Raw genomic sequence first — 12,110 nt, 5'->3', positions numbered from 1 at the left:
TTGTATAAAGTATATTCTGATTCCTGGGACCTATCCACTGTCTAATATCCCCTTTATTATATCCTATTCTTCCAGTAAGTCTCTTTCCTACCACCATGTCTTTTAATTTTTATTTTATTTCTTTAAGACCCACTGAGGTTAGCCACGGTTATGTAAGCTGCCAGGGGTTTGGAACTGTCCTTTGGAGTCTGATGGGTTCCTCAGAAGGCCTGTAGCTGAAGACAATGTTTACTCTTCTCCAAGAAGTCATCAGTAGCCAGTAGTTCAGCAGAGTGGGGTAAAACCACTTGTCCTACCCTCCAGTGCCAGTCCCCTCCCAATTCATGACTGACTGTTGATTGGTGCAGCCTTGTGTGGAGTCTTTGAGGCAACCTCATCAGTCTCCAGTCTGAATTTCATGGTGGCTGCCTTAGGTTCCATCCCTACTATCATTTGATATTTGTTTTATGATTAAAAGATTTATTTTTATATTTAATTCTTTCAGTTCTTTATGTATTCTAGATATTAAATTCCTGTCTGGTATATAATTAAAACTTTTCTCTGTGGCTAATACTTTATGCTGTCGACTGTTTTCTCTACTGTGCAGAAACTTTTAATCTCATGTAGTCCCAGCTCTCAGTTCTTGAGAATCTTTCCCGGATTCCTGGGTATCCTTTTTAGAAAGCCTTTGCTTATGCCTGTGTAGTAAGTATTTTTCCCTATTTCTTACAGAAGATCTTGACCTGAAGATCTTGGATCCATTGTTAAGAGAGTTTTGTGCAAGGTGAGATGAATCCAGTTTTAGTCTTCCACACTTGAGTATATACTTTTCCAAGTGACATTAGGTTAAGAATGTGGTGTTGGCCAGGTGTTGGTAGCGCATGCCTTTAATACCAGCACTGGGAAGGAGAGGCAGTAGGATCTCTGTGAGTTTGAGGCCAGCCTAGTCTCCAGAGCGAGTGCCAGGATAGGCCCCAAAGCTACACAGAGAAACCCTGTCTTAAAAAAGCAAAAAAAAAAAAAAAAAAAGAAAGAAAAAAAAGAATGTGGTGGTGGTGTTTTGTTTATTTGTTTTCTCCCAATGTGTGTTTTTGCCATCTTTGGTGAAAATTAAATTGCAGTAGATGCATGGGTTTATTTCTGGACCCTCTACTTTGTTCTATTTGTCTTTGTCTATTTTTGTTTTAGTTCCATGTTTAGTTCCATGTTTAGTTCTCTGGTATAATTTGAGATTAGAAGATGTGATACCTCCATCATTGTTCTTTCTAGTTGAGGGTTACTTGGTTATCCACGATCTGTTGTGTTTCATATGAATTCTAGGAATTTTTATAGAGTCATAGCACTATGCTAATAATATTGGCAGCTAAAATTACCCATGGGTCCACTCATGTCCAGAGATCTATTTAAATTAAGCTATTTGGGGTTTGCTTAAAAGCTCAGAGTGGATAAAGGTGCTTGCTGCCATGCCTGTGTTCAACCTCCAGGATCCACAAAGTGCAGGAAGAGAATCAACTTCTGCATGCTGTCTTCTGGCATCTACATGTGTGGTCTATCAAGCAATCCCTCCTACATACACACAATAAATAAAAATATAAATGTAATTAATAAAATAAATTTACTCAAGACAGTCATGAGTTAGACTTTGTGTGTGTGTGTGTGTGTGTTTGGTTTTTCGAGACAGGGTTTCTCTGTGGCTTTGGAGGCTGTCCTGGAACTAGCTCTTGTACACCAGGCTGGTGTCAAACTCACAGAGATCTGCCTGCCTCTGCCTCCCGAGTGCTGGGATTAAAGGTGTGGGCTGCCACCGCCTGGCTGAATTAAACTGTTTTAATGATTCTTTCATTTGCTTTTTCTTTGATTATTTTCTACCTTCCAATGGCCTAGCAAGATTCTTACATTTAGGAGCTGGTAATCATTGCAAAACACACAGCAAGCCCCACCCAGTACTATGTGTCCATGGGATATGGTGGGAGAGTGAAGACGTAAGTGAATGAATGACTTCATCAGGCTGACACTGTAATTGATCATAGTTCGTGTTTGGAGAAGGATCTTGGTGAACTTGCCTAGAGAAAGAAAAGGAGGAATTAGTTGTCACAGGTACTGAGATGGTGGTGGCCTGACAACACACCAGTGATAAGTTGGCATCTCATGGAAGAATTTGAGGCATATTATATAGAAAAGGCAAAATGTGGTGCATGCTTTCAATGGCAGTATTCATGAGGCAGAGGCAGGAGGATCTCTAGTTCAAGAGCAGACTAGGCTACACAGCAAAATTACATTATAAGAATAGTAGCAGCTTTGGCATTTGGTGGTTGATGGATGGAAGTCATGAATGAAAGGAAGAATCAAGATTTATTATCAGGTTTCCTTATGCTCAGCTTTTGAAGTCATGCACAAGGAGACATGGGTATTCTGTGATTAAAATGAAACCAGTTAGGATCTGATTCACCTGAATACAATATCCAGCAGACTGTTGCAGATATGAATTTTGAACTCATTTAGTGAAGCTGCAATAAAGGAGATTTCCTCAGCCAAACTACACACAGAGGGCTAAGGATGCACTTGTGAAGGCTGTGGGCAGCCATGAGACAGGTAGATGAAATAGTGTCCAAGAAGACTAAATAAAGCAGCATACCAAAAAGGTGGACAGACAATGAGGGACACGGGAAGCTATGCAGAGGATTTTGGGCAAGTCTAAGGGCAGTGGCATCATTGAAGAGAAGCATCAGTTGGGGACCATCTCAAAGACATTTATTAGGCAGTCAACAGCCATCATCGCTATAGGGCTACGGTGCAGAAAGGCCTTCAAATAATCTGTTAGGCAGACACCAGCTTAAAACATTTTTCATGAAAAAAAATCACCATCCTGATATCTTAATCCACCTCATATCTTCTAATCTTTCCAACTTTCAGAATTGAAAATTACAAAGAAAGCCCTTTCTCACATAAGGTAATGGGATGGCTGTGGTGGAGGAGGGCAAGGTTCTTTATTTAAGTTCACATAATTCACAGAAAAAATTGCTCTTTCAGGTGAAGATAATTTTATTAAAGGAAAATGGGAATTTTAATGCTATTTATTTTTATTTCCAATGAAGCCAAATCTGGTAAATGTTTGAAATTAAACCTCGGTGTACAGAGACCTAAAAGATGAAATGCTGAAACCTTTCAAAACTTAATTTAAAAATAAATTTGTTTTGCTTTGAGTGTGTCTACTTGTCTGTATGTATACCATATCCAGGAACCCATAAATGCCAAACTGGGTGTGGGGGGGGTCAGATCTAATGAAGCTGGAGTTATAGGCAGTGTGAGCCACCTAATGAGAGTGCTGGGAACCAAACTCAAATCTTTTGCAAAAGCAGCAAGTACTGTTCAATGCTGAGCCATCTTTTTAGCCCACACAGAGCATCTTTACTTTTATTTTCTCAGTGTTGGTTGTGTACACAGAGAAACATGTAGTCAAAAAGAGATAGTTATTCAATGAAGGAAAATGTTAGAAGATGATAAAATATACTGGTAAAATTTTGGGGAAAAATGAAAACAAATCTGTTACTATTTGTTTCATTTTTGCTTGCTAGTCTATAATCTAGATGTTCCTAGTGTGTTGGTGTGAACTGGCTTCAAAGTCATACTGTAGTTTAAAACAATTCTGTTTGGCGTTATTATTATTATAAGTCCTGCTGAATCTAGAATTCTTACTAAAACAATCTGTGAAAACCCAAATTGCTTCCTAATAATTTACTTAAGACATTGAAATACATGACAAAATAGGAACTGGTCAACCTTGGTGAGGTTATAAATAAAAAAGAGCTACGAGACAGAAACCACATGTGTTTGTATTCACCCACAAGAAGGGCATAATTCCACTAAAGCAGATGTTTTAAAATATACAACTGAGGAAGAACCTGATTATTTTGTTTTAGATTTATTTTTCTTAATTCAATTTTGTTTTATGTGTGCCATCATACATGTGTGTTTGTATGTACATATGAATACATTGCCCTCAGGAGTCAGAATAGGGCATAAAACTCCCCTCGAGCTAGAGTTAAAGATTGTTTTGAGGTGCCCAATGTTGGTGCTAAGAACTAAGCTCAAATCCTCTGCAAGTGCAGTGTGTGCTCTTAACTATGGAGCCAGTTCTCCAGCCCTGAAAAAAAAGATGCCTTTTGCTAAACTGCAAAGCTGAGTTCAGAAAAGAGATTTGTTCCATGAAGATACCTTGACCAGTGATTCCAGAGTTATGAGTTTGCTGTAGTAGTCTATTTTAATGAAGTCCTGCAATTTTACATCTTATTATTTGAAGTTGCTATCATTGGTTCTACTTTTTTTGCTTGGTGTTTTAGCTCTTTGTTTTTGATGAATAAACAGTGTTGTCTTTGTTATCACTTAGTTTTAAAGAACTTCAGTCTGGCCCTTGTAAGTGTTTTAGATACATTGGATTTTCAAATGACAAAGTCAGTGAGTGCTGGATGGTGCAGTTGATTGCCATTTGTTGGGTTACAGATGGAGTCATGGTAAGTGTAGCTTCTGAGGGCCATTTCAGTGAGTGGGAAGAAACCAAACACTGGGCAAGAGCCCTTGGCCAAATAAAGAGTTGTTAGTTAATGCAAACTGGATGATACACCCAAGAACAAGGGAATGATAAGAATAGAAGGAGGCCTCAACCAAGAATCTAAACAATAGTGGAGAGGCTACCTTAAATGCCCTACCTGTATAATGAGATTGATGACTACCTTAAATGCCATCCTAGAGCCTTCATTCAGTAGCTGATGGAAGCAGAAGCAGACATGCACAACTAAACACTGAACCAAAGTCCTGGAATCCAGTTGTAGAGAGGAAGAAGTGATGAGCAAAAAGGTCAAGACTAGGCTGGAGAAACCTACAGAAACAGCTGACCTGAACAAGGGGGAGCTCCTGGACCCCAGACTGATAGCTAGGAAACCAACATAGAACTGACCCACAACCCCTGAATGTGTGTGTCAGTTAGGAGGCCTGGGCAATCTGTAGGGCCTCTGGTAATGGATCAGTATTTATCCCTAGTATATGAATGGACTTTGGGACCCCATTCCACATAGAGGGAGACTCTCTCAGCCTAGACACATGGGTGAGGGTCTAGGCCCTACTCCAAATGATATGACAAGACTTTGAAGATCCTCTATAGAAGGCCTCACCCTCCCTGGGGAGCAGACAGGAAATGGGACAGGGAGTTGGTGGAGGGCAGGGGAGGAGGGGAGGGAGAGGGAACTGGGATTGACGTGTAAAACAAGATTGTTTCTAATTTAAATAAAAGATTCTATGCCCTTCCCACACCCCAAAAAGAATAGAAGGTGGTACTTGGACAGGACTTGGTTATATGTACCAAGTGGTAGGAAAACAGCATGCCAGGTGAGTCCAGAGGTACAGATACCGCCAGAGAATGTGGTAGGATTGACTTAATGGACATACTGGGCTGTGAGAAAAGTAGGTGAGAATCAACACAGAGAGAGGCTCGGCAGTGCAGGCATACCACACACCAGAGAACCAGACTTTCACTCTATGAGAAGCACCATAGGATACGAAAGGGCTCCACAGCTTTGCTTTCTGCCTGTGGTGGTTTGAATGCAATTGAACCTATAATCTCACAGGGATTAACATTATCAGGAAGTGCAGCTTTGTTGGCATGGGTGTGGCCTTGTCAGAGGAAGTGTGTCACTGTTGGGGTAGGCTGCAAGTTCTCTTTTTGATCAAGTTTCCTCCAGTATGGATTGTAGTGAACTTCCTGCTTCCTGCAAGATGTAGTACTCTCAGCTCCAGCACCACACTGCCATGTTCCCTCCCCATCATGATAACAATGGGCTGAACCTCTGAAACTGTAAGTGAGCCACCCCAATTAAATGTTTTCTTTATAAAAAGTTGCTATGGCCATGGTGTCTCTTCACAGCAGTAAAAACCCCAATTAAGACACTACCTAATCCTTGATACCCCATCTCGGTAAGCCGCCTACCCATTAAAAAAAATAAAAAGAGTGTGGCTATGCTGTCACATCTGCTTAATGGTGGTTTTTGTGCAGCAAATCCCCTTCTTTATTCAGGGAACTACTTTCAGTAAAGTTATACCCAGCATCGAGTGGGCTTATAGCATACATAGGCTGAGATTCCATTTTTGAAATGTCTATTAGATAGAAATGTTGGAGAGGCAGGTCAGCAGTGGTTAAGAGCATTTACTGTTGTTTCAAGGACCTGAGTTTGGTTCCCAACATCAGTGTTGGGAGTCTCGTGTTACCTGAAACTTTAGCTCTAGGAGATCCAATGTCCTCTTCTGGCTCCTCAGAGTAAAACACCCACATGCACATACTCCTACTCAGACACACAGTGAACACACACACACACACACACACACACACACACACACACACACACACACTTGAAAATAACATCTTTAAAGAATAGAGTGTTATAATAAGTATAAAACAACATTGCCTTTTATATCAAAACTGAGAACTAAATGCTTGCTATGTATTTGAGGGACATCTATGACATATGTTTAAGAAATATTGTCATATAATATTAAGAACCTATAGATGGAATTTGAAGATTGTAACAAATCAGTAAAGGAGAAAATGGAGGTAGCTACAGACCAGTCTTGGAATCATTGAGTCACACAAACACTTTAAGAAATTGGAAAAGTTTGTGAAAAATCTGTCATTTTCATTTGGGGCACCTTTAGGAGAAGACATATATGAATATCACAACTGCAATTTTAACATGTGAAAATTATGTTTATCAAGTAAGGTAAGGGTTATGGTGGACTGTTTGGGCATGAATTAGTTACCTGCTTTCTTTCGAATGAAACCCATAGATTATGTACGGTTCCAATTTTATTATCCAAAGATAATGAAAAAATGTAATCCTGACCACAGGAGACAAGCAAGGGAGAAAATATAATAAACCCACACTGTAAAGTGTACATATTGCATTTATAACCAGATGTTATTTTTCCCAGAGTGCATCCTATTTGGTTTATGGGACTGATTGAAAGACAGCATGATAAACAGTTCTTCGGTGTTTTATACCGTCAGTGACAGCCTAGTTTGCTTTTGAAGCTCTAGCTATCCTGGAAGTCACATTGTAGACCAGAGTGGCCTCATAATCACAGAGATCCCTCTGCCTCTGTCTCTGCCCCTTGAGTGCTATGATTAAAGGTGTGCACCACCACAGCCTGGCTTCTTTGGGTTAGAAATATATTTGTATTTTTATTTGAGAATTTAATACAAATGTACAGTGTAGTTTGATCATATTTGTTCCCTACCCACAACTCATTTTCTTTTTTATTTCATGGTTTCTTCTTTTGTTTTAAAATTGTTTAAGTCTAATTTGTGCTGTACATGGGTCTCCCAGTGGGGGAGTGTGCCAGGGGTCACACCCCTGAAGACAAAGAATGCTCCCTGGCCCAGAAGCCATCAGCTGCTAATATATCCTTTACCAGCAGTGTGGTCTTGTGAGCCCATTGTCCTAAGTCATCTTCTTGATATGTCACCTAGAAAAATAAGTCTCAGTTAATTGTAAGAAACACCACATGGCAACATGCTGCTTATTTTGGCTTTAAGTAACAACATTTTAGAAGATGTTTGCCCCATTTTTCATTCCTCTTTTAAAATGCTTAATGGTAGATGAGTGGTTTGTCTTGGTGATTATATCATCATTCTTGTAATCAGTCCAGGACAGGCTTTAAAATTGGTAATTTAAACATTTTATTTTTCCTGGCACTTTTCTGCATTATTACATCAAATACCAGATCAAGAAGAGGTCATTAGAAGTCTTGTAGTTCAACTATCGTTTGAGAATCTTAGCTCTTCTGCCAAATTCTGATTAGATAACCAAAATGTTTCTCAGATATCTGCAGTGACAGGTAGCTTTATCAATCTCTTCAGATCATGCTTCCTGATAATTGTTCAACCCCTCTCTTTTTGGATTGTTTTCATGGCTGGCTGGCTGCAAATAGGCAGAGAACCTAATTGATCTTTTCCCTGCAATCTTCCTTTCCTAGTTTATTTCCACATTTCTCCCTGAATAAAATTCCGGAACAACTGGATCATATGGCCATCGTGCTCAGAAGCCTTTAGTCATTCCCTGCAGCCTACAGGATAAGCCAGAGCTCATTAACTTGAAATGACCTGACCCTGACAGATGTCTTATTTAGCTTTAACCATTTGAGCCTCCCTGGCTCTTCTTTGAGCTTAGTCAGGCTATGCATATTCACTGCTGTGAGATATTCTTTCTTGTTTGACAGCATCTTGCTTCTGCTACTTCCTTCACCTCCACTGTCCTTTGTCTCCTCCTCCCCATTATTTCACTGCTGTTCATATATTGGGACCATCTCTCCTCCTGTTATGTGGTAACCAACTGCAGACCCTTCCCACACACTGTGATATCTTTCTATTGCAAATACTCGGGTTGCACATTTTCAGCCTCATTGATTTTGTGATTAATCATCAGCTAACCCGAGAGTTTTCATATTGTTATATTGAATTATAATGAATCTTTTGTATTGATGTTTAATTCTTCACATTTTTAAACTTGGCTTCCTTCCACATTAATTTTATGAGATGACTTTGTGTAAAGCAGATGGTTTCCAACTGTATTCCACCAAACTCTAGGGATTCCTGAAAACACAGCATGGTGTGGGGTGGTGATTGGGCCTGGTGAGTCTCCAGCTGCAGCCAAAACATCTCTGCTTTGATCCTTTTAGATTTTTCTATGGAGCTTCTGCCTTTGATTATTTCTAAGGAAAATGAGGGGGCTAAACATTTGGAAACAAGAATGTGGAGGGAAAGAACCCACTCTTGGAGTGAGGAGACATGTATGGCTGACATGGCTCTTTCCTGCCCAGCTTTAGTGACTCGAGTTTAAGGTTACCGGTGGGGATGAAAAAATGGCTCAGTTGGTGAGAACTTGTCCTCCTCTTGAAGAGGACCCACTACCTCCTGTAACTTCAGCTCCAGGGAATCCAGTGCCTCCGTCTGGTCTCTGGGTACACACATACACAATTAAACGTTTAAGAAAATAATCCTTTGAAGTTACAAGGGCAGAGTCTCTTCTTGTATCTATTGCAAAAGCATCTGAAGATGAACATTTCCTTCATTATACTAGAGACTTTTCTATGAATTTAAAAATGTCCACTAAATATATGGTACAAATTCTGTGGCCAAGTTTGCTTATAAGATTTCATGCAGAATGTTTCATATATGGCACATTTTTTATGTTATAATTAAATATGAACTAAAGGAAAATATTTCCCAGTTTTTCTTGCTCTACATACCACAGGAAAGAATACTTTGTCTTTTATTTCTTTTACTACCTTCTAGAAATCATCAGACTAGGTATCTCTTTTTGCAGTCTTTAAAACATTAAAGGATATAAATTTCAGAAACTATGGAATTGATTAAATGCAAGTTTCAGATGTACAAGATATAAGATGTATGATGGCCATATAGCAAAATGGGTGAGAGTGTAAAGGTGCTTGCTGCCAAGATTAACAGTTTCAGTTCAATTTGGGGCCCACCTGATGGAAGCAGAGCAGACGCCCATAAGTAGTCTTCTGAACTCCACATCTGCACACACACACACACACACACACACACACACACACACACACAATTACACACACTATTAAAGTATAGTAGGACATTAACTCTGTGTAAACACAAACATGCTGTTCCTTATAACCCCCCTTTCCCAGTGATCCTTGCTAAGCTGGGAGTCCCTGTAAATATGCTCCACAAGTGCCAGTGCAGTGAGGACAAAAGAAGTCTAACCTATCTTTCTTGTTCTCAAGCTTCTCTTTGCACATCTTTTTTAAATTATTTTTTATTTGAATTAGAAAGATCATTTTACATGTTAATCCCAGTTCCCTCTCCCTCTCCTTCTCCCTGCCCCCCAACTAACACCCTACTTATCCCATATGCTTTATATTCCCCAGGGAGGCCTTCAATAGGGGGCTCTTCAGAATCAGTCATATCCTTTGGGATAGGGCCTAGACCCAACCCCCCTTTGTGTCTAGGTTCAGGGAGTATCCCTCTATGTGGGATGGGCTTCCAGAGTCCATTCCTATGCTATGGATAAGTACTGATCCACTACAAGGGACCCCATAGATTTCCAAGGTCCCCTCACTGACACACACATTCAGGGGTATGGATCAATCATCCATGCTGGTTTCCCAGCTATCGTATGGGGACCAAGAGCTCTCCTTTGTTCAGGTCAGCTGTTTCTGTGGGTTTCACCAGCCTGGTCTGTACATCAAATAATCTAATTAAAAAGTGGAGTACAGGACTAAATAGACAATTCTCAATAGAGGAATCTAAAATGCCTGAAAGACATGTAAGAAAGTGTTCAACATCCTTAGCCATCAGGGAAATTCAAATCAAAACAACCCTGAGATACCATCTTACTCCTATCAGAATGGCTAAAATCAAAAACACCAATGACAGTTTATCCTGGAAAGGATGTGGAGAAAGGGGAACACTCCCACACTGCTGGTGGGAGTGCCAACTGGTACATCCACTTTGGAAATCAGTATGGTGATCCCTCAGAAATATGAGAATCAGTCTACCACAAGATCCAGCAATTCCACTCTTAGGCATATACCCAAAAGAAGCACATTCACACAACAAGGACATGTGTTCAATGATGTTCATTGCAGCATTATTTGTAATAGCCAGAACCTGGAAGCAACCTAGATGCCCCTCAACTGAAGAATGGATAGAGAAAATGTGGTATATTTACACAATGGAGTACTACTCAGTGGAAAAAAAAAACAATGGAATCTTGAAATTCACAGGCAATTGGATGGAACTAGAAGTAACCATTTTGAACGAGGTAACCCAGTGACAAAAAGACAAACATGGTAGGTCCTCACTCATATGTGGATTTTAGACACAGAGTAAAGGATAGCCAGCCTGCAATCCACACTGCCAGACAAGCTAGTAAATGAGGAGGATCCTAAGAGAGACATACATTATCTCCTGGAGAAGGGAAAAGGGACAAGATCTCCTGAGCAAATTGGGCGCATGGGGAGATGGGAGAGAGAACTAGGAGAATGAGAATGGGAGAAGAGGAGGGGTAAGGAGGGCATGAAGGTGTAGGGAGGTTGAGTTGGGGGAAGAACAGAAGAGAGCAAGATAAGAGATACTATAGTAGAGGGAGACATTATAGGTTCAAAGAGAAATCCCCCACTAGGGAAATGTCTGGAGATGACACCAACTATTGACAAAGATGACAAAGATGACACCAACTAATAATCGAAGCAACAGAGTAGAGGCTACCTTAAATGCCCTCCAGTGATAATGAGATTTGATGACTGATTTATATGCCATCCTTTCGCTTTCATCCAGCAGTTGGCAGAAGTAAAAGCAGACACCCACAGCTAAACCTTGAACTTAACTGGAATACAATTGCAGAGAAGGAGACTGATGAGCAATCGGTCCTTACACATCTTTAAGGATGCCATCTGTAGAAGAATTCAGTCTGAAAAGTGTAAGAGCTTAAAGCCTGACACATATCCAGTCCAAGTTCTGCTAGCTCCCGTCAAACAGAAGCCGTACTCAAATGGATTAATGTGTAGTCTGGGGCTTATTTCAGCTGTGTGTTCCTCAGCAAGTTCAGCCTCAAGCCAAAGTTCACCAAGCAGCAACTCAGATATCTCAGATCTCAAACATGGATTCAGGATTTTTCTTATCCCCTCATACATTTATATTTAGAAAACCAATAAGCAGGATATATTATATAAAAATTCAATTTTCAATAAAGGAAGAATGGAATAAGAAGTACTATGACTAAAAGAGAAACCAAACAGGCAGCATTACAAATACAAAGAGATATTAAAAGACCCATCTGGTATGATGGCTGTAGACTAAGCTATGTGTGGTTGCTGCAGCAAATGGAATCCTTTTGTATCATAGAAAGGTGGGAGGTTATGTGTGTTAATGCACTTACCTGAGAGAGAGAGAGAGAGAGAGAGAGAGAGAGAGAGAGAGAGAGAGAGAGAGAGAGAGTGCCCGCGCGCTTGCACATGTGTGTGTGATGTCTTCTATAGCTTTCAACTTTATTATTTATTTACTTTCTCATTATTTAATTTATTTTTTTTTTTGAGCCAAGATC

General features: G+C 40.0%; 1 protein-coding gene across 5 annotated transcripts in view; it reads left to right on the top strand.

Annotated features, from left to right (window-relative positions):
* Positions 1-12,110, top strand: part of Ctnna2 (catenin alpha 2) — a 1,115,196-nt gene that overhangs the window by 52,683 nt on the left and 1,050,403 nt on the right. The window contains exon 2 of one of the 5 annotated variants that reach the window (XM_027429453.2): positions 712-763. The exons of the other annotated variants lie outside the window; for them this stretch is intronic. The gene's annotated coding sequence lies outside the window, so the exon portion shown is untranslated. The remainder of the gene's footprint in view (positions 1-711; positions 764-12,110) is intronic. 5 annotated transcript variants of the gene reach the window in all.

Source organism: Cricetulus griseus, chromosome 8 (assembly GCF_003668045.3).
Source record: "Cricetulus griseus strain 17A/GY chromosome 8, alternate assembly CriGri-PICRH-1.0, whole genome shotgun sequence".
Classification (NCBI taxonomy): Eukaryota; Metazoa; Chordata; class Mammalia; order Rodentia; family Cricetidae; genus Cricetulus; species Cricetulus griseus.
This window is presented reverse-complemented; position numbering and strand designations above follow the sequence as displayed.